Source organism: Balaenoptera musculus, chromosome X, assembly GCF_009873245.2.
Source record: "Balaenoptera musculus isolate JJ_BM4_2016_0621 chromosome X, mBalMus1.pri.v3, whole genome shotgun sequence".
In the NCBI taxonomy this organism is placed as follows: domain Eukaryota; kingdom Metazoa; phylum Chordata; class Mammalia; order Artiodactyla; family Balaenopteridae; genus Balaenoptera; species Balaenoptera musculus.
This window is the reverse complement of record NC_045806.1, coordinates 26,332,361-26,356,083: the sequence shown is the minus strand read 5'-3', so window position 1 is coordinate 26,356,083 and position 23,723 is coordinate 26,332,361. Positions and strand designations below refer to the sequence as shown.

The 23,723-nt window shown below is 36.8% G+C and overlaps 1 protein-coding gene across 2 annotated transcripts in view; it reads right to left on the bottom strand.

Moving 5' to 3' along the window:
• The window catches only part of TAB3 (TGF-beta activated kinase 1 (MAP3K7) binding protein 3), a 112,930-nt gene that overhangs the window by 67,828 nt on the left and 21,379 nt on the right, over positions 1-23,723 (bottom strand). The window contains exon 2 of one of the 2 annotated variants that reach the window (XM_036839521.1): positions 1,566-1,671. The exons of the other annotated variant lie outside the window; for it this stretch is intronic. The gene's annotated coding sequence lies outside the window, so the exon portion shown is untranslated. The remainder of the gene's footprint in view (positions 1-1,565; positions 1,672-23,723) is intronic. 2 annotated transcript variants of the gene reach the window in all.

Genomic DNA, 23,723 nt, shown 5'->3' with positions numbered 1-23,723 from the left:
TGAATATGAAAGCTGAAACAACTCTCTGTTATGAATTTTTGTGTGACTTTATTTTTCTCAAAAGCAACCTCGATCTGTTTTGTGTAGCTCCCTCACATACTTTAGGAGGCTCCTGCCTTCTAAAAGATAAAAAAAAAGAGTCATCAGTCTCACTAACCCAGAAATTCAAGATCACAAACTGTGGGAATTTCCAACTGGAAGGGTTTGAAATATTAACAAAAATGCCATTTACAATCATATATTTTAAAATGTCTAACCTTCAATACTCCTGAACCCACTGTTCATCCATTTAATAAGATCTGAGTACTCGGCTTGGAGATACAGAAGGCCCATGCCCTCAAAGTGAGAGAAATGCACTGAGAGATATAATAGAGTAGGATTAAGTCCTGTAAATTCTCAGAAAAAGAAATAATTAATTAAGGTAGGACCATAAAAAGGAGTGCGGGGGAAAGCTTCATGGAAGCTGGGTTGCAAAGAGCAGGATTTTTAAAAATAAAAACAATAGGATTATAAACCTGGAAGGAAATCTACACATCATCTAATGTAGTGTTTCTCAACTGGGGATGATTTTGTCCCACAAGGCACATTTGGCAATGTCTGGAGACATTTTTGGTTGCCATACTGGGGAGGGGTGCTATTGGGATTTGGTGGGCAGAGGCCAGGGATACTGCTAATCATCCTACAGTACACAGGACAGCCCCTGACAACAAAGAATTATCCAGCTCAGTATATCAGTAGTGCCGAGGCTGAGAAACCCTGAACCCAACCTCAGTACAATCCTCTTGTTTTACACAAGACGATAACTGAAGGTTAGATGGATTTTAAAACTTGCTAGAAAGCCAGGACTACAAAACAGGCCTCATAACATCTTGTCCAGTGTTTAATTCACAACACACACCCACATATGTTATTATAATAGAAAACAGATGTTAAAAAGAATGGGAACATTATTATAAGGTGGAAAAATAAACTATCTAGAAATCAAAGCTGATACTGCTATATAGTCTTTCTTGACATAGATCTACTAATGGAATTATACCACAATACAATTTTAAAAATTATACCCTTATTTTTTCATAATACTAAACTTTTCATCTATACTACTCATTTACTGATCATGTATCTGAGACTAAGAAATATTACAATAAAAACCAGGAAGTTGGAAGATCAGCATATGCATGCACACCCCGTTACTCTTTGGGGCAGGTCTTTCAAACTCCACCAGCTCCAACCACTGGGGGTCTGGGACCTGGGTGGGATTAGCCCCTTATATTCAAAATCAACTGCTAAGTTACTCTTTCATTTGCTGATAAAGTTTCTAATAGTAAATAAACTGTACAAAGAACTTGCTTTGGGTCCTGATTTAGGGCCTAAATTTAAACATACGAAACTACCTGGACATCTATCTTTTATTTTTTCATCCTAGCTCTTATATGTACAAGAGATGGGGGCGAGGGGGTGGAGTAAACAAACATGTTAACAGCAATACAGATTAGTTTTCAAAAAACTAATCTGCTCTAATATAACTACAAAAATAGACAAACACACAGATAAACATTCCTTACCTCCAATGTTTCAACTGGTGAAACTTCAACTAAAATACCTTGTCCAGTTTGACACGCAGCAACAATTCACGGTAAAAAACTTGAAGAAAAGGCTGAAGACACTGTCCTAGGTAAACGAAAGACCAAAGTGGTAATATTCAAACTGTGAAAGGCTTAAGGAAGGCCGTATGAGCAAGCGATACAGTATACAAATAAAAGGTCACGAAAAAGGAAAGCAGCCATTTGTATACCTTTACCACCTGAAATTTCAGTGAATGAAGTTTATGCTCAGTCAGTAACAAAAAGTTCCCCTGACTGCCTGAGCCACCCTGCTCCCCTTCCTAGTCAGTCACCTCTAATCCCTAAGGCAGAGCTGACAACAGCAGAGGGGATGGCCAAAGCTTTTCTGAGGTTTTGGCTTCAGAGAAAGCTGGCAAGAACTTTAGCTGCATCCCTGGCAAACCATCAGGGGTCCTTGCAGCTCCGCATGAAATACTAGTCATTAAATTTGAATGGGTTTGATTACAAAACTGTGCTAAGCCCCTTTAAGGGCCATACGTCCTTAAATTTAAATGACTCTATACTGCATCTATACGGAATCTATATTGAGTCTAATTTATTCTCTGGGAAAGTAGAAGAATGTTTGAAACTTCCACACCCCAAGTGAGCACCACACCCTCAGTACAAAGCCCAACAGTGAAGGGGGTATATTTTTTTTCCTTTGTATTCCTTTCCTTTCCCCACCATCCACCCCCCACTATAGCTTCTCAAGAGAATTTGAACTGCTCACTCAGGACTGGGAGGCCCTCCCCATAACCCAACCCACAAAATCACTAATCTACCACTCAAGAATAACTTTAACTTCCTCAAGAAGGAAAAACAATACTTTACTATAGGCCTTAGTGAAATAATATAAAGAGTCTTACTAGCTAAAAAAGAAAGCAGAGTCTTCTTTCCCCAGTAGAGGGTATTAACAACTCAAGAACTAACTAGATATTTTAGGTTAACCAACTAGCCTTAGTGAATGAGGCAAAAGTTCTTCCAGAGAGAAAAGTTTCAGCTAATAATGGCAGAAGTAACCAAATTAGAACGCTCACAATTTGGCTCAAATTTTTAATTTCATAACTAATCCATGCAATTGTAATCGATGAATGGTAAAAGCATTAGGGTGAAAAGTGGGGCTTCATGAAGGGATCAGGCTGTCAACACCTGAACTCTTGCATAAATCAAACAAACCAACTACAAAACAAATTTTTTTACACAACTGGGAAAATTTGAACGTGGACTAATAAGTATTATATAAGCAATTAAGGAATCATTACCAGGTGTGTTGTATATGACAATGCATTGTGGTTATGTAAGAAAATGTGTTGTTTTAGATACATGTCATTTAGGGATGAAATAATGTCTTGGATACGCCATAAATTCTCAGCAAAATAAAAAGCAATAGGGGGAAGATGAAACAAGTATGGAGAAATGTTGATGTCTGCAGCATAGAGGTTCATGAACTTTTTGTGTACATTTGGAAATGTTCACAAATAAAAATTTAAAAATAAAACCAATCAACTAGGAGTCACTACAGAGTCCTTTAAGGAGAAAAAAAACCAATGTATTCAAAATAATACTTAAAAGCTGATGATTTTCATTCTTTTGTACAGAGATCACAGGAAAAGAAGCTAAAGATATAAAACTACTGAGAAGGTTCTTAAGGCAGTCCAGAGATAAAATCCTTAAAGAGCCAAAACCATTATATTTAAACGTCAATTAACATTAACTAATATTATGATTAATAATTATATTAATTTGTAATTATAATTATCAGCATAACTTATAATTAATTATAATGTTAAGTATAAACTTAAATATTTACTGAATCTTATTATATGCAAGGTCCTGCAATAAGTGATAAAGCAGGGATTCCCTGGTGGCGCAGCGGTTAAGAATCCGCCTGCCAATGCAGGGGACATGGGTTCGAGCCCTGGTCAGGGAAGATCCCACATGCCACAGAGCAACTAAGCCCGTGCGCCACAACTACTGAGCCTATGCTCTAGAGCCCATGAGCCTCAACTACTGAGGCCCGCATACCTAGAGCCCGTGCTCCACAATGAGAAGCCACCGCAATGAGAAGCCCGCGCGCCACAATGAAGAGTAGCCCCCGCTCGCCGCAACTAGAGAAAGCCCGCATGCAGCAAAAAAGACCCAACTCAGCCAAAAATAAATAATAAATAAATTTTAAAATTTATTAAAAAAAATAAGTGATAAAGCACAAGGGTGAAGCCCATGCCCTGACTTTTTTTTTTTTAATTGCCCATGCCCTGTCTTAAAGCTTACTCTTGAGCTGGTGAAAAAGAACATATGTACTCTGTACCCTGATAACAAAAAGAGTTCAAAGAAGGGAGAGATGAATTCATGTAAATCAAGTTTACTGAAGAAAAATAAAGTGGACAACAGAAAAGATGCAGGATTAAAAGAGAAGGAAAAGGGAAAAGTGCAAAGGTTTGAAATAGGACATTCAAAAGATACTGGTACCACTCACAATTCTACCAACATTTTAAAGCATGACAGTTTTGTGAGTGAGATGGGGAGAAAACTAATGAATAAACTTCCAAGAAAAGAATCCTTGGATAAGGGATCAATCCAAGAAGAAGATATAACAATTATAAATATATATGCACCCAACATAGGAGCACCTCAATACATAAGGCAACTGCTAACAGCTATAAAAGAGGAAATCGACAGTAACACAATAATAGTGGGGGACTTTAACACCTCACTTACACCAATGGACAGATCATCCAAAATGAAAATAAATAAGGAAACAGAAGCTTTAAATGACACAATAGACCAGATAGATTTAATTGATATATATAGGACATTCCATCCAAAAACAGCAGATTACACGTTCTTCTCAAGTGCGCACGGAACATTCTCCAGGATAGATCACATCTTGGGTCACAAATCAAGCCTCAGTAAATTTAAGAAAATTGAAATCATATCAAGCATCTTTTCTGACCACAACGCTATGAGATTAGAAATGAATTACAGGGAAAAAAACGTAAAAAGGACAAACACATGGAGGCTAAACAATACGTTACTAAATAACCAAGAGATCACTGAAGAAATCAAAGAGGAAATCAAAAAATACCTAGAGACAAATGACAATGAAAACACGACGACCCCAAAACCTATGGGATGCAGCAAAAGCGGTTCTAAGAGGGAAGTTTATAGCTATACAAGCCTACCTAAAGAAACAAGAAAAATCTCAAGTAAACAATCTAACCTTACACCTAAAGAAACTAGAGAAAGAAGAACAAACAAAACCCAAAGTTAGCAGAAGGAAAGAAATCATAAAGATCAGAGCAGAAATAAATGAAATAGAAACAAAGAAAACAATAGCAAAGATCAATAAAACTAAAAGTTGGTTCTTTGAGAAGATAAACAAAATTGATAAGCCATTAGCCAGACTCATCAAGAAAAAGAGGGAGAGGACTCAAATCAATAAAATCAGAAATGAAAAAGGAGAAGTTACAACAGACACCGCAGAAATACAAAGCATCCTAAGAGACTACTACAAGCAACTTTATGCCAATAAAATGGACAACCTGGAAGAAATGGACAAATTCTTAGAAAGGTATAACCTTCCCAGACTGAATCAGGAAGAAACAGAAAATATGAACAGACCAATCACAAGTAATGAAATTGAAACTGTGATTAAAAATCTTCCAACAAACAAAAGTCCAGGACCAGATGGCTTCACAGGTGAATTCTATCAAACATTTAGAGAAGAGCTAACACCCATCCTTCTCAAACTCTTCCAAAAAATTGCAGAGGAAGGAACACTCCCAAACTCATTCTATGAGGCCACCATCACCCTGATACCAAAACCAGACAAAGACACTACAAAAAAAGAAAATTACAGACCAATATCACTGATGAATATAGATGCAAAAATCCTCAACAAAATACTAGCAAACAGAATCCAGCAACACATTAAAAGGATCATACACCACGATCAAGTGGGATTTATCCCAGGGATGCAAGGATTCTTCAATATACGCAAATCAATCAATGTGATACACCATATTAACAAACTGAAGAATAAAAACCATATGATCATCTCAATAGATGCAGAAAAAGCTTTTGACAAAATTCAACACCCATTTCTGATAAAAACTCTCCAGAAAGTGGGCATAGAGGGAACCTACCTCAACATAATAAAGGCCATATATGACAAACCCACAGCAAACATCATTCTCAATGGTGAAAAACTGAAAGCATTTCCTCTAAGATCAGGAACGAGACAAGGATGTCCACTCTCACCACTATTATTCAACATAGTTCTGGAAGTCCTAGCCACGGCAATCAGAGAAGAAAAAGAAATAAAAGGAATACAAATTGGAAAAGAAGAAGTAAAACTGTCACTGTTTGCGGATGACATGATACTATACATAGAGAATCCTAAAACTGCCACCAGAAAACTGCTAGAGCTAATTAATGAATATGGTAAAGTTGCAGGATACAAAATTAATGCACAGAAATCTCTTGCATTCCTATACACTAATGATGAAAAATCTGAAAGAGAAATTATGGAAACACTCCCATTTACCATTGCAACAAAAAGAATAAAATACCTAGGAATAAACCTACCTAGGGAGACAAAAGACCTGTATGCAGAAAACTATAAGACACTGATGAAAGAAATTAAAGATGATACCAACAGATGGAGAGATATACCATGTTCTTGGATTGGAAGAATCAACATTGTGAAAATGAGTATACTACCCAAAGCAATCTACAGATTCAATGCAATCCCTATCAAATTACCAATGGCATTTTTTACGGAGCTAGAACAAATCATCTTAAAATTTGTATGGAGACACAAAAGACCCCGAATAGCCAAAGCAGTCTTGAGGGAAAAAAATGGAGCTGGAGGAATCAGACTCCCTGACTTCAGACTATACTACAAAGCTACAGTAATCAAGACAGTATGGTACTGGCACAAAAACAGAAACATAGATCAATGGAACAAGATAGAAAGCCCAGAGATTAACCCACGCACCTATGGTCAACTAATCTATGACAAAGGAGGCAAAGATATACAATGGAGAAAAGACAGTCTCTTCAATAAGTGGTGCTGGGAAAACTGGACAGCTACATGTAAAAGAATGAAATTAGAATACTCCCTAACACCATACACAAAAATAAACTCAAAATGGATTAGAGACCTAAATATAAGACTGGACACTATAAAACTCTTAGAGGAAAACATAGGAAGAACACTCTTTGACATAAATCACAGCAAGATCTTTTTTGATCCACCTCCTAGAGTAATGGAAATAAAAACAAAAATAAACAAATGGGACCTAATGAAACTTCAAAGCTTTTGCACAGCAAAGGAAACCATAAACAAGACGAAAAGACAACCCTCAGAATGGGAGAAAATATTTGCAAATGAATCAACGGACAAAGGATTAATCTCCAAAATATATAAACAGCTCATTCAGCTCAATATCAAAGAAACAAACACCCCAATCCAAAAATGGGCAGAAGACCTAAATAGACATTTCTCCAAAGAAGACATACAGATGGCCACGAAGCACATGAAAAGATGCTCAACATCACTAATTATTAGAGAAATGCAAATCAAAACTACAATGAGGTATCACCTCACTCCTGTTAGAATGGGCATCATCAGAAAATCTACAAACAACAAATGCTGGAGAGGCTGTGGAGAAAAGGGAACCCTCTTGCACTGTTGGTGGGAATGTAAATTGATACAGCCACTATGGAGAACAGTATGGAGGTTCCTTAAAAAACTAAAAATAGAATTACCATATGACCCAGCAATCCCACTACTGGGCATATACCCAGAGAAAACCGTAATTCAAAAAGACACATGCACCCGAATGTTCATTGCAGCACTATTTACAATAGCCAGGTCATGGAAGCAACCTAAATGCCCATCAACAGACGAATGGATAAAGAAGTTGTGGTACATATATACAATGGAATATTACTCAGCCATAAAAAGGAACGAAATTGAGTCATTTGTTGAGACATGGATGGATCTAGAGACTGTCATACAGAGTGAAGTAAGTCAGAAAGAGAAAAACAAATATCGTATATTAATGCATGTATGCAGAACCTAGAAAAATGGTACAGATGAGCCAGTTTGCAGGGCAGAAGTTGAAACACAAATGTAGAGAATGGTCATATGGACACCAAGGGGGGAAAACTGCGGTGAGGTGGGGATGGTGGTGTGCTGAATTGGGCAATTGGGATTGACATGTATACACTGATGTGTATAAAACTGATGCCTAATAAGAACCTGCAGTATAAAAAAACAAACAAAACAACTAATACTAAACTTTCATTGGGTTATTTGTATGGAAATATGTTAATATAAATGTTTCAGACATTACATGAAATTTCTAAAAATCTTATATTTGTATTGGTATGGAAATATGTATGGAAATATGTTAATATAAATGTTTCAGACATTACATGAAATTTCTAAAAATCTTATATTTGTATTTGTATGGAAATACGTATGGAAATATGTTAATATAAATGTTTCAGACATTCCATGAAATTTCTAAAAATCTTATATGTTCTGGTATAATGTTATAAGTAATAATCCTAGTTATTACTTTAAAATGTATATCTCAGAAATAACTAATTTTCTTGTCAACTGCATTATTATGAACTTTCATCAAATCTTTAACCGTGGTCATTTTTAAGTCTTTTGTCATTTACAGACAGTTCTGGGTGTACTCTGATGATTTTGCAAATATGTTCCTATAAAAGGGTTTCATCTTCAAGAAATTCATGGAAAAGACTCTGACAAGTACAGGTTTCTGGTAACTGACTGTACTGCTGAACTGAATGAATAAGCATTTTCAGAACTCTAATGAAAAACTGATGAACTCATAAAAGTGCTAACAAAAGATCAAGATGAAAAAAAAAAATTAATTACATGGGACTGAGTGAACTGATGAGGATGAGTATAATTTTTGTGACTTTCTGTCTGAATTTAAAAAAAAAAAAATCCCACAAGGACTCAGAGGCAAAGAATATACAAATCAATTTTCACTGCAAAGTAAAGGAGCTGTTACAGTGGAGGATTACTGGACTGAATGTCAATATTATGACATAGTATGAGTGTGTTTCATGTTTGGTAATTGCAATCATTGTTGCTTTTGTTGTGGTCATCCATGTACAATGCTTGGTGTCAGTCTATGTCTTGTAAAAATAAAATACAGTGTGTGTGTGTGTGGAAAAAAAAAAAAAAAAAAAAAAAAAAAGAACGCATAGAGTATGATTCCATTTACATAAGTTCCAAACTTAACTACATATTGTTTAGGATTACATATATATGTAGCACAACTATTAAGAAAAAAAAAAGGCAATGAGATGATAAATATAAAATTCAAGATAGTGTTCACATTTTGGGAAGAAGCAAGAAATGGGACTAAGGAGAGACATAAGGAGCTTTATATTTGTTCTGCTCTGTTTCTTAAGCTGAATGTAGTACACAGATGTTAATTTTATTGTTCTACAAACTGTAGCTATGGTTTCTCTTTTGTATGTTATATATAATTCATAGTTTCTTAAAAACAATGATGTTAATGGAAAACATCAGCAATCCCATATAGACAACACTACCAAGAGCTCAGATCCCTCCAGAACAAACATTTGGGCCACCCAACCAATTAAGAATCCTAAGCAGATGAAGTATGGGTTGGTCAAAAAGTTCGTTCGGGTTTTTCCATAAGATGTTACAGAAAAACCCGAATGAACTTTTTGGCCAGCCCAAGGTTAATTAAAGGTAGGAAGGAGGGTAGAAAAGGAAATCATGAATACTATCTCTAGTCTCATGATTCTCTGAAGAAATACCCTATTTCCTTCCTTGTGATGTCTTGTATATCTTGGATATTGTCTATAACTAATATCCTTCCCCCCCCCCCTTATCTCACTGACTTATATGAGGTAATAATAATTACATTTATACCAAAATATTGAGTTGGGATAGCAGCAGAACTAGAAGAAGAATAGACCTCACCCAGAGATCCTGACGTGGAACAAGATACAATAACTAAGGTGACAATGGGTAACCTCCTTCTGAGGAAGAGGATGAGTATGACTTCAGAGGTAGCAGAAATGTTAGCATTGACTTTGGCAGAAAGATGTGTAATAAATATTTGTCAGATTTTGGCTTTCCGGCATCTGAATGCATCTTCCATAGGAACAGAGTTCCCATCACATGAAGCTTGGGGAGAAGCAGATCCTACCACTAGCCACAGAAGGTTAAAAAGGCCGATGTCCACTTTATCAGCCCTACTGTAAGCTAAACCATCAGAACATGACCTTTGCTTGGCCCAGGAGTCCCATCCAGGGCTTTAACACCAGTTCCAGTGACACAACAAAACAGAGAAGGTAAAAGTGCTACCATCAGTAGCAATGAAGCCCAGTTTCTGGGGGTAGTGTTTACCACACCTACTGTGAAAAGTTTGCGGCAGTGGCCTGAGAAGCTGAATGTCTCCATTGATCAATGGTGGTGGCAGTATCATCCTTAATGGCCTGGTCCTGTGGCATAATGTGGTCTGGATTCTAGCTGCTTCAATTCCCTTGTGACTGCTCATTCTCTGAGCTCAGTTCTGCAGCTCTATCAGAAGTTTTAAAGGATATCCAATATATTTTTTTAAACTCCTTTTCCACTAAAATAAGACACAGACATTTTCTTTTCCTTCCTGACAATATCCTGACTAAGTCAAGTGTATATTTTTCACTCTCTATATATCTCAGTCTTTGTGAAATTATGTAAAGCCTCAATATTTGAAGAACAACTCCAAGATTCAGTGTCACACCCAAGTTTACTGTATGCTACTTTATTTACTAATGTATTTCCTCTTTCATGTATTTATATAATAATAATCTCAACCATTTATTAAACATCTAATCTATGGTCACCCCAAAAAAAAAAAAAAAAAAAAGAATCCTTGGATAGGGACAAAATAAAAAAACAAACCACACACTGACACAATAGTTCTCAAGAGAAAATGGAGTATTACTAAATTTGAGGAGGTGGCATCCTCATACCCTTCAACAAGTAGTAACTGAACACTATGTAATTGAACATGCTCCAAGCAAACAAGGGCATTTGACATCCACAGTCCTAATGTAAGATAACTGTTCAAGGTTTTCATTACAAGGATGTTGACAATGAGATGTGAGTACCATTCAGAAGCAGAAGCACCACCAGATATATAGCAGCACTGACTCTACTGCTAGGAAAAGGGTCTGAGGCAGAAAAGCTTTTTGCTCTCCTTAAGATTCAGAGGATCAGACCAAACAAGACTTTGGCTAGGATCTTATAAAGAGCGATTAGAAAAGAAAGGAAGGCTTACAGAAAATATCCAGTAAGGAAGTTAGAGAGTTTGAGTCTAACCATAAGAGTGACAAGAAAGATGGCAAGTGCATTGGAAAGAAAAGAGGCATCTTTCTTAGAATCAGAAAAATTGAGGCATGCATAGAGGGAAAGGGACTGACTATACATGTGGGGTGAGAAAGGACTAGTGACAAAGCAAGCTTTCCAACAGGGCAGAGGAGGTGGCAAATTCCAGGGCTGGTGTGACCATATTCTAGAAATGGGGTGGGCTGAGAGGCAGTGAGGATGGGATATGAAGGAGTAATATCCCAATTGTCTCAATCTTCAGGACATGAGTCATGAGGTCATTATATTACATGGTGTACAGAAAGAAGAAAGCATAACGTGACAAAACTGGGAAGTCAGTGAGCATCTACAGGCAAGCATTAACAGGCCACAACAGCTGAAATAAAACACTGTAATAATCATAGACGACATAAGCCACTCACCAGATGTGGAGCCACAGACAAGTTACTTAACCTCTCTTAGGCCCTGTTTCCAAAGCCTTTGCTTAATACCACACCTCACAAGATGTTGTAGGAATTAATTTACATAGAAGGAAAATGTCTGTAACTTGTAAAGCATCATATTCATTCAAGAGGATGCTCGAGAGCTTTCATAATACAGCAAACAAGAATCTCAGCAGAACTGCCTCCTTTTTTTCTATTTCACAAGGACAGATATATATTATGTCTACAAATATGTACACTAAAACAGAAGTCATGACAGTTATAGTATAACTACAAAAGCATTCTTTTCTATGAGAGGAAAATAAAACTTAGTTGATATTGTACATCCCAACTTCAATAGTAATTAAGAGGGATTTCATGTTCTAAAAGTCATTCCAGAGACTTATTTTTAACTGAAACTTAAATACAATAAACCTGTCCACTGTCAAGGACTAGAAACTGCCCTAGGTGGAAGAGACTAAAATCCTGAATCCTGAATAATCAGGTAACAACTTATTTATAATTTCACACACACACACAATGTAACCTTTTAATTAAAATGTGCAAAGTTATCCAAGTGAGTACAGCTACATAAAACAAAATAAAACAAAATTTAAAGTGAACTAGGGGCTGAGTCTGACCTAGAAAACAAGACAAAATCATGTTCTGCCATAAAGAGCCAATGGGAAGACTCCTTCTCTTGGTTATGGCATATTAGGTAATTTGAACCAATCTTTCCACTTTAGACAAATAATAAAAGTTGGACAAAATGTAAGAAATGACTTGCTTAAAGGATCAAAGAGCCAACAGGATAGTGCTTTCAGATCCATTAAAGGACTGGAATTCAGAGAGGTGAGCAGAACAATCCAGAAGAAACCAGAAGTTAAACCGTATCTGACAGCTGGGTAGGCCCAGAGGGACAAAAGGAAAATCCTCTTCACTACCCTCATGTTAGGAACCTAAAGGGCTGCACCTTAGAAATATGGGTGAACCGGAAATTAAACAGTCCATAAATTGAAAGCAATTTAGCCTTGAGTCATCCAGTTGGCCCAGAAAAATCTCAAAAGCTGAGATTTGACTAAGTAATCCTAGATTCCCTCAAGCAGATGCCACCACCCCCCCAAAAAAAATCCTTCCTGGAAGATATCATCCTGGTCTCAAATGATTTCTCAAGTAATTTTTCAAATCCAATGCCCAGCAAACAATTAAAGACAACTGGGCACATGGGAAAACAATAAACATAAGATCAAAAGCCACAGAAACATAAAACAATAAACACTCACAGAGACTCCAAATATTGGAATTATGAAACAAACACTTTGGTTCAAGGAAATGGAAACCAAACTTAAAAGTCTCAGCAATGAACTAGAAACTATAAAAAGTGATATACCAGGTTTTTATAAGAAGCAAACAAATTTTGTTACTGAAAAATACAAAAACTGAAATTAATCATCCAATGAACAGGTTTAACAGCCAATGGACACAGTTGAGACACTGAATCAGAGACAAGTCAGTGGAAAAAAAGCTCAGAATAAATACAGGATAAGCAACATGGGGATATGGTATGAAGGTATAACATCTGACACAGTTAATTGGAATTCCAGAAGGAAAGGAGAGACAGTATGGGGTAGAAGCAAAATTTGAATGGCTGAAAATTTCCAAAAAAGATTAAAAAATGTCAAACCACAAATTTAAGGATGTCAATGAATTCCTAGCTGAAAATCAGCAGACAAAGAAAAAGTTAAAAGCATCCCGAGGGGGAAAAAGATTACTTCCAAAGAAGCAACAGTTTACATGGATAGCTTAATTCTCAACAACAAAAATGGAAGCTAAAAGACATATGTAATGGAATCCCTAAGTAGCAGAAAGAAAAACAACTGCCAACCAAGTATTCCACGGCAGAGAAAACACCCATCAAGAATGAAAATTAAGGGGGCGGAGACACAATGGTGCAGTAGAAGAAAGTGAACTGACCTTTTCTTACGAAAACACCAAAATCACAACTAACTGCTGAATGACCATCGACAAAAAAATGCTGGAACCTCCCAAAAAAGATATCCTACATCCAAAGACAAAGAAGAAGTCACAGTGAGATGGTAGGAGGGGCACAATCGCAATAAAATCAAATCCCATACCCGCTGGGTGGGTGACCCACAAATTGGAGAATAATTATACCACAGAAGCTCTGCCACAGGAGTGAAAGTTTTGAGCCCCACGTCAGGCTCCCCAGGCTGAGAGTCTGGCAACGGGAGGAGGAGCCCTGAGAGAATCTAGCTGTGAAGGCCAGTGGGGTTTGATTGCAGGAACTCCACAGGACTGGGGGAAACAGAAACTCCACTCTCAGAGGGGGAACACAAGGTCTCGTGTGCACCACCCAGGGAAAAAAACCAGTGACCTCATAAGAGCCTGGGCCAGACCTTCCTGCTGGTATTGCAGGGTCTCCTGCAGAGGTGGGGGGCTGCTGTGGCTCAATGCAGGGAAAAAGACACTGGTGGCAGTAGTTCTGGGGAGTACTCATTGGCATGTGCCCTCCTGGAAGCTGCCATCTTCTAACCAAGACCTGGCCCCACCCAACAGCCTATACGCTCCAGTGCTGGGATGCCTCAGACCAAACAACCAACAGAGCAGGAACACAGTCCCACCCATCAGCAGACAGGCTGCTTAAAGTCTTCCTGTGCCCACAGCTGCCCCATAAGCACAACCCCTGACATGGCCCTGCCCACTAGAGGGACAAGACCCAGCTGCACCTACCAATGGGCAGGAACCAGTTGCTCCCACCAGGAAGCCTGCACAAGCCTCTGAGACAGGCTCATCCACCAGGGGGCAAACAGCAGAAGAACTACAACTCTGCAGCCTGCAGAATGGAAACAGTAATCACAGAAAGTAAGACAAAATGAGACGGTAGATGAATCTGTCCCAGGTGTTGGAACAAGATAAAACCCCAGAAGAACAACTAAGTGAAGTGGAGACAGGCAATCGACCCAAAAAAGAATTCAGAGTAATGATAGTAAAGATGATCCAAGATCTCAGAAAAAGAATGGAGAAACAGATCGAGAAGATACAAGAAATGTTTGACAAAGACCTAGAAGAGCTAAAGAACAAACAAACAGATTAATAATACAACAACTGAAATAAAAAATACACTAGAGGAAACCAATATCACAATAAGTTAGGCAGAAAAAAGGATAAGTGAGCTGGAAGAGAGAATGGTGGAAATCACTACTACAGAATACGATAAAGAAAAAAGAATGAAAAGAAATGAAGACAGTCTAAGAGACCTCTGCGGAAACATTAAACGCAACAACAATCACATTAGAGGGGTCCCAGAAGGAGAAAAGAGAGATAAAGGACCTGAGAAAATATCTGAAGAGATGATAGCTGAAAACTTCCCTATCTTGGGAAAGGAAACAGTCACCCAAGTCCAGGAAGCACAGAGAGTCCCAGGCAGGATAAACCCAAGGAGGAACATGTAGAGACACATAACAATCAAATTGAGAAAAATTAAAAACAAAGAAAAAATATTAAAAGCAAAAGGGAAAAGCAACAAATAATATACAAGGGAACTCCCGTAAGGTTATCAGCTGATTTCTCAGCAGAAACTCTGCAGGCCAGAAGGGAGTGTCATGATACATTTAAAGTGATGAAAGAGAAGGACCTACAACCAAGAACACCCAACAATGCTCTCATTCAGATTCAACAGAAAAATCAAAAGCTTTACAGACAAGGAAAAGCTAAGAGAATTCAACATCACCAGACCAACTTTGCAACAAATACTAAAGGAACTTCTCTAGGCGGAAAAGAAAAGGCCACAACTACAAACAAGTATATACAAATGAGAAAGCTCACTAGTAAAGGCAAACATACAGTAAAGGTAGGAAATCATCTACACACAAATATATTATCAAAACCGGCAATGGTGAGGAGAGCACAAATGCAGGAAACGGGAAATACGTTTCAAATTAAGAGACCAGCAGCTTAAAACGATCTTGTTTATATATACAGACTGCTATAGCAAAACTTCATGGGAACCGCAAACCAAAAACCTACAACAGATACATACACAAAAGAGAAAAAGCAGGGAATTCCCTGGCGGTCCAGTGGTTAAGGCTCCGTGTTCCCACTGCAGGGAGCACAGGTTCGATCCCACATACCATGTGGCGCAACCAAAAAACAGGAGAGAGAGACAGAGAGAGAAAGCTATCCAAACACAACACTAAACAAAGATCAGAGCAGAAATAAATGAAATAGAAATGAAGAAAAAAACAGAAAAGATCAATAAAACTAAAAGCTGGTTCTTGGAAAAGATAAAAAAAATTGATAGACCTTTAGCCAGACTCATCAAGAAAAACAGGGAAAAGGCTCAAGTCAATAAAATTAGAAATGAAAAAGGAGAAGGTACAACAGACACCACAGAAATACAAAGAATCGTAAGAGACTACTACAAACAACTATATGCTAATAAAATGGACAACCTAGAAGAAATGGACAAATTCTTAGAAAAGTACAATCACCCAAGACTGAACCAGGAAGAAATAGTAAATATGAGCAGTCCAATCACAAGTACTGAAATTGAAACTGTGATTTAAAAACTCCCAACAAACAAAAGCCCAGGACCACATGGCTTCACAGGCAAAATCTATCAAACTTTAGAGAAGAGTTAACGCCTATCCTTCTGAAACTTCTCCAAAAATTGCAGAGGAAGGAACACTCCAAAACTCATTCTATGAGGCCATCATCACCCTGATACCAAAACTAGACAAAAATAATACAAAAAAAAGAAAATTACAGGCCAATATCACTAATGAACATAGACATAAAAATCCTTAACAAATTACTAGCAAACTGAATACAACAACACAATAAAAGGATCCTACACCGCGATCAAGTGGGATTTATCACAGGGATGCAACGATTTTTAAATATCCATAAGTCAATCAGTGTGATACACCACATCAACAAACTGAAGAACAAAAACCACATGATCATCTCAATAGATGCTGGAAAAGCTTTTGAAAAAATTCAACACCCATTTATGATAAAACTCTCCAGAAAGTGGGCACAGAGGGAACTTACGTCAACCTAATAGAGGCCATATACGACAAACATATATACAGCTAACAACATACTCAACAGTGAAAAGATGAAAGCATTTCCTCCAAGATCATGAACAAGACAAAGATGTCCACTCTCACCACTTTTATTCAACATAGTTTTGGAAGTCCTAACCACGGCAATCAGAGAAGAGAAAAAATAAAAAGAATACAAATCGGAAAAGAAGTAAAACTGTCACTGTTTGCAGATGACATGACACTACATATAGAAATCCTAAAGATGCTACCTAAATCCTAAAGAAAACTACTAGAGCTCATCAGTGAATTCGGTGACGTAGCAGGATACAAAATTAATGCACAGAAATCTCTTGCATTCCTATACACTACTGATGAAAACTCTGAAAAAGAAATTAAGGAAACACTCCCATTTACGACTGCAACAAAAAGAAGAAAATACCTAGGAATAAACCTACCTAAGGAGACAAAAGACCTGTATGCAGAAAACTGTAAGACACTGATGAAAGAAATTAAAGATGATACAAACAGATAGAGAGATATACCATGTCCTTGGATTGGAAGAATCACCATTGTGAAAATGACTATGCTACCCAAAGCAATCTACAGATTCAATGCAATCCTTATCAAACTACCAATAGCATTTTTCACAGAAGTAGAACAAAAAATTTCACAATTTGTACGGAAACACAAAAGACCCCGAATAGCCAAAGCAATCTTGAGAAAGAAAAACGGAGCTGGAGGAATCAGGCTCCCCAACTTCAGACTATACTACAAAGCTACAGTAATCAAGACAGTATGGTACTGGCACAAAAACAGAAATATAGATCAATGGAACAAGATAGAAAACCCAGAAATGAACCCAAGCACCTACGGTCAATTAAACTAAAACAAAGGAGGCAAGACTATACAACAGAGAAAAGACAGTCTCTTCAATAAGTGGTGCTGGGAAAACTGGACAGCTACATGTAAAAGAATGAAATTAGAATATTCTTTGATACCATACACAAAAATAAACTCAAAATGAATTAAAGAGCTAAATGTTAAGACCTGATACTATAAAACTCTTAGACAAAGACATAGGAAGAACACTCTTTGACATAAATCACAGCAATATCTTTTTCGATCCATCTACTAGAGTAATGGAAATAAAAACAAAAATATACAAATGGGACCTAATGAAACTCAAAAGCTTTGGCAAAGCAAAGGAAACCATAAACAAAACATAAAGACAACCCACAGAATGGCAGACAATATTTGCAAACGATGCAACTGACAAGGGATTGATCTCCAAAATCTACAAACAGCTCATGCAGCTCAATATCAAAACAAACCCAAACAACCCAATCAAAAAATGGGCAGAAGACCTAAATAGACATTTCTCCAAAGAAGAAATACATACAGCCAAGAGACACAGGAAAAGATGCTCAACATTGCTAATTATTAGAGGAACGTGAATCAAAACTACAATGATGTATCACCTCATACCATTCAGAACGGCCATCATCAAAAATTCTACAAACAATAAATGGTGGAAAGGGTGTGGAGAAAAGGGAACCCTCCTACACTTTGTGTGGGAATGTCAATTGGTACAGCCACTATGGAGAACAGTATGGAGGTTCCTTAAAAAACTAAAAACAGAGCTACCATATGATCCAGCATTCCCACTCCTAGGCATATATCCGGAGAAAATTATGGTTCGAAAGGATACAGGCACCCCAATGTTCACTGCAGTGCTGTTTACAACAGCCAAGTCTTGGAAGCAACCTAAATGTCCATCGACATATGAATGGATAAAGAAGACGTGGTACATATATACAATGGAATATTAATCAGCTATTAAAAAGAATGAAATAATGTCATTTGCAGCAACATGGATGGACCTGGAGATTATGATACTGAGTGAAGTAAGTCAGACAGAGAAAGACAAATATATGATATCGCTTACATGCAGACTCTAAAACAAATGATACAAATGAAATTATTTACAAAACAAACAGACTCACAGACTTAGAGAACGAACTTATGGTTACCAGGAGGGTGAGGGTGAGGGTGAGGGTGAGGGTGAGGGGAAGGGATAGTTAGAGAGTTTGGGATTGACATGTACACACTGCTATATTTAAAATGGATAACCAGTACTTCCCTGGTGGTCCAGTGGTTACAACTCCGTGCTTCCACTGCAAGGGGTGAAGGTTCAATCCCTGGTCAGGGAACTAAGATCCCACATGCTGCCCAGTGCAGCCAAAATAAAAGGGTAATCAACAAGGACCTACTGTATAGCACAGCAAACTCTGCTCAATATTATGTAACAACCCAAATAGGAAAGGAACTTGAAAAAGAATAGATACGTGTATATGTATAACTGAACCACTGTGCTGTACAAGTGAAACTATCACAACACTGTTAGTCAACTGTACTCCAATATAAAAGAAAAAGTTTAAAAAAATTCAAAGTTTGAGATTGACATATACACACTACTGTATTTAAAATAGATAACCAACAGGGACACACTGTATAGCACACGGAACTCTGCTCAATATTCTGTAATAACCTAAATGGGAAAAGAATTTCAAAAACAATACATACATTTAAGAAAAAAAGAATGAAAATGAAATATATTTTCTGACAAATAAAAACAGAGTTCACATCCAGCAGAATTCCACTAAAAAATCATAAAGCAAAAAAAACTGACCCAAAATGGAAGGTCACAGATGCAGAAATGAAGAACCATGAAAGTTTAAGTAAGCATGTGAAAAATCTAATGGGGCATTGATTGTATAAAATAATAATGTTCTGTGGGGTTTAAAATACGTACAGAAACTTATCTCCCAACCCATTAAATTATATACATGGAATATGTACAGCTTTTTGTAAAAAAATATACATACAGAATATTAAGTTACAGGACAAGAGCATGAATGTCAGGAGATCGGTAAATGGAACAGAGGTATTTTAACGTTCTTGCTTCAACCAGGAGGAAGATAAAATTATCAGTTAACACTAGACTTTGATAAGTGACCTATGCATGCTGTAAGTGCGAGTGCAATCATGAAAATAATTAAAATGAATATGTGATATCTGAACCAATAAAGGAAAATTGATATAAAAATAATCAAATCAAAGGAAGAGAAAAATAAAGAACAGGTGGGACAAAAATGTGCTGCTGTATTTAATCTCAAAATGTCAGTACTTACATTAAATACAAATGGACTAAATGTTCCCAAAAAAGAAAAAGATTATCAGACTTAAAAAAACAATCTACAAACATATGCTGCTTTCAAGAGACCCATTTAAACATAAGAATACAGAAAGGCTGAAAGTAAAAGGATAAAAAAATATATCATGGGCTTCCCTGGTGGCGCAGTGGTTGAGAGTCTGCCTGCTAATGCAGGGGACACGGGTTCGGGCCCTGGTCTGGGAAGATCCCACGTGTCGCGGAGCAACTAGGCCCGTGAGCCACAATTACTGAGCCTGTGCGTCTGGAGCCTGTGCTCCGCAACAAGAGAGGCCGCGATAGTGAAGAGGCCCGCGTACCGCGATGAAGAGTGGCCCCGCTTGCCGCAACTGGAGAAGGCCCTTGCACAGAAACGAAGACCCAACACAGCCAAGAATAAAAATTAAAAAAAAAAAAAATATATATATCATGCAAACACTAGCCAAAATAAAGACGGTATAGCTAAATTAGTTTCAGAAAAAACAGACATCAAAGAAAAAGTATTACTAGAGTTAAAAGAGTCACTTCAAGGATGATAAAATGTTTAACTCACCAGAACATAATTAACTAAATTTATATGCACTTGGGACTTCCCTGGTGGACCAGTGGTTAAGAATCCGCCTTCCAATGCAGGGGATGCGGGTTCGATCCCTGGTCAGGGAACGAAGATCTCACATGCTACGGGGCAACTAAGCCCACGCACCGTAACTACTGAGCCTGTGCGCTCTGGAGCCCACATGCCAGAACTATAGAGTCCACACACCACAACTAGATAGAAGCCCATGTGCCAAAAAGAAGAGCCTGCATGCCACAACGAAAGATCCCACGTACCCCAACTAAGAACCAACACAGCCAAATAAATAAATAAATAAATAGTTTCTAAAAATTTAGATGCACTTGATATCATGACCTCAAATTATATATACAGGAAAAGTTGACAGAACTAGTAGGAGAAATACACATACATTAGTATCATAGTGGTGGATTTTAAGGTATCTCTCAGTAGTTGAAATAAGCAGACAAAAAAATCAGTAAGGATAACACAACACAATTAACAAATTTGATCAATAGGCATATATAGAACTCTGCATCCAACAGCTGCAGAATATATTCTTTTCAAGATCTTACATATTTACAAAAACTGATCACATGTTGAGCCATAAAGTAAATCTCAAGAAATTTTAAAAGACTGAAATCACTCAGAGAAACTACTCTAAACCAGAAAGCAATTATAAAATATGCAGTTAGAAAATTCTTATATTACTGGAAATTTAAAAATCCACTTTAAAAATAACCCATTGATCGAAGAAATTACAATGGAAATTAAGATATGTTGTGAAGTTATAATGGAAATACTACATATCAAAAATAATGGGATGCAAGTAAAGACATACTTGAAAGTGAAATGTGTAGTTTCAACTGCATATGTTAGGAAGGAAATAAGGGTGCAAATTAATACCTAACCACCCTTGTTAAGAAGTTAGAAAAATAAGAGCAAAAGGAGTCCTAAAAAAAAAATAAATATAAAAGCAGATATTAACAAAATAAAAAAACACCAACACAGCTGGTTCTTTGGAAGAATTACTGTAATTGCTAATCCTCTAGTAAAATTATTTTTAAAAAGAGGAGAAAAAAAAGATACATATACCCAGTATCAAGAATGAAAAAGGCCCAAGAGAAATGAAAACATGTCTGCACAAAAACTTGTACATGAATGTTCATGGTAGCATTACTCATAATAGCCAAAAACTGAAAACAACTCAAACGTCCATCAACTGATGAATAAATTAAATAAGGTATATCCATACAGTAGCATATTATCTGGCAGTAAAAAGAAATGAAGTACAGTTGACCCTTGAACAACACAGGGATTAAGGTTGCTAACCCTCCACACAGTTGAAAATCCGAGTATAACTTATAGTTGGCCCTCCATATACATGATTCCTCTGTGTACACAGTTCCTCTGTATTCACGGTTCCACATCTGCAGATTAAACCAAATGCAGACTGTGTCGTACTATAGTGTTTACTACTGAAAAAAGTCCCCATATAAGTGGATCCACACAACTCAAACCCCTGTTGTTCAAAAGTCAACTGTACTGATATATGCTACAACATAAGTGAACTTAGAAAACATTATGCTAAGTGAAAGAAGCCAGTGACAAAAGACCACAAATTGCATGATTCCATTTATGTGAAAATTTCAGAAGAAGAAAATCTACAGAGGCAAAAAGATTTGTGATTGCCTAGGGCTGATGGGGCGAGAAGGAGCTCGGGGAAAATGGGGAGTGATTGCTAATGGGTGCAGCATTCCTTTTTGTTCTGAAATTGATTATGCTGATGGTTGTACAACACTGTGAATGTTATAAAAACCACAAAGTTGTACACTTCGAATGGGTGAATTGCATGGTTATACCTCAAAACTATTAAGAAAAGAAAGGAGGAACATTCAGTAAGGAATCTGTAGACAATAAATGATAAAAGAGCATAACTGTAATGCCAATAATTTGAAAATTCGGATAAAATAGACAAATTTTTAAAAAAGATAACTTACCAAACAGTTGTAAGAAGAAATAAATTCATACCAAGCATCTTTTCCAACAATGGTATAAAATTAGAAATCAATTACAAGAAGAAAACTGGAAAATTCACAAATATGTGGAAATTAAACAACATGCTACTGAAAGACTAAAAGATCAACAGAGAAATCGAAAAATACCTTGAGCCAAATGAAAATGAAAATACAACACACCAAAAATTATGAGATGCAGCAAAGCAGTTCTAAGAGGGAAGTTCATAATAACTGAGGCCTACCTCAAGAAACAATAAATATCACAAATAAATAACAAAACATTACACTTCAGGGAACTAGAAAAAGAACAAAGTTCAAAGTTAGTAGAATGAAGGAAATAACAAAGATCAGAGTGGAAACAAATAAAATAGAGGCCAAAAAGACAATAGAAGAGATCAATGAAACTAAGAGCTGGTTCTTTAAAAAGTAGACAAAATTAACAAACAGATACCACAGAACTACAAAGGATCATAAAAGACTACAATGAACAATTATACACCAACAAATTGGACAACCTAGAAAAAATGGATAAATTCCTACAAACACATAACCTTCCAAGAATGAATCATGAAGAAATAGAAAATGTGAATAGATCAATTACTATTACGGAGACTGAATCAGTAACCAAAAATCTCTCAACAAACAAAGGGTCCAGGATCTGAGAGCTTCACTGGTTAATTCTACATTCGAAGAAGAATTAATACAAATCCTTCCCAAACTCTTCTAAAAACAGAAGAGGAGAGAACACTTTCAAACTCATTTTACAAGGCTAGCATTAGGCTGATACCAAAACTAGACAAGGAAACCACAAGAAAATTACAGGCCAATATCCTTAATGAACACAGATGCAAAAATCGTCAACAAAATATTAGCAAACCAAAGTCAACAATACATTAAAAGGATCATACACCATAATCAAAGGGGTTTATCCCAGGGAGGCAAGGATGGTAAAACACCTGCAAATCAGTCAATGTGATACATTACATTAACAAAATGAGAGGTAAAATCATATGATCATCTTAACAGATGCCGAAAAAACATTTGACAAAATTCAACATTCATTCATGATAAAAATTCTCAACGAAGCAGTACAGAGGGAATGGACCTAAACATAATAAAAGGATGTATGTAACAAGCCCACAGCTAACACTGTATTCAACAGTAAAAAGCTAAAAGTTTTCCTCTAAGATCAGGAACAAGACAATGTCCACTCTCATCACTTTAATTCAACATAGCACTGGAAGACCTAGCCACAGAAATTAGGCAAGAAAAAGAAATAAAAAGCATCCAAGCAGGAAAGAAAGAGGTAAAACTATCAATTTTTGCAGACAACATGAGATTATATATAGAAAACCCATAGGATTCCATCAAAAAACTGTTACAACTAATAAACAAATTCAGTAAACTTGCAGGATACAAAATCAATACACAAAAACCCTGTTTCTTTACACA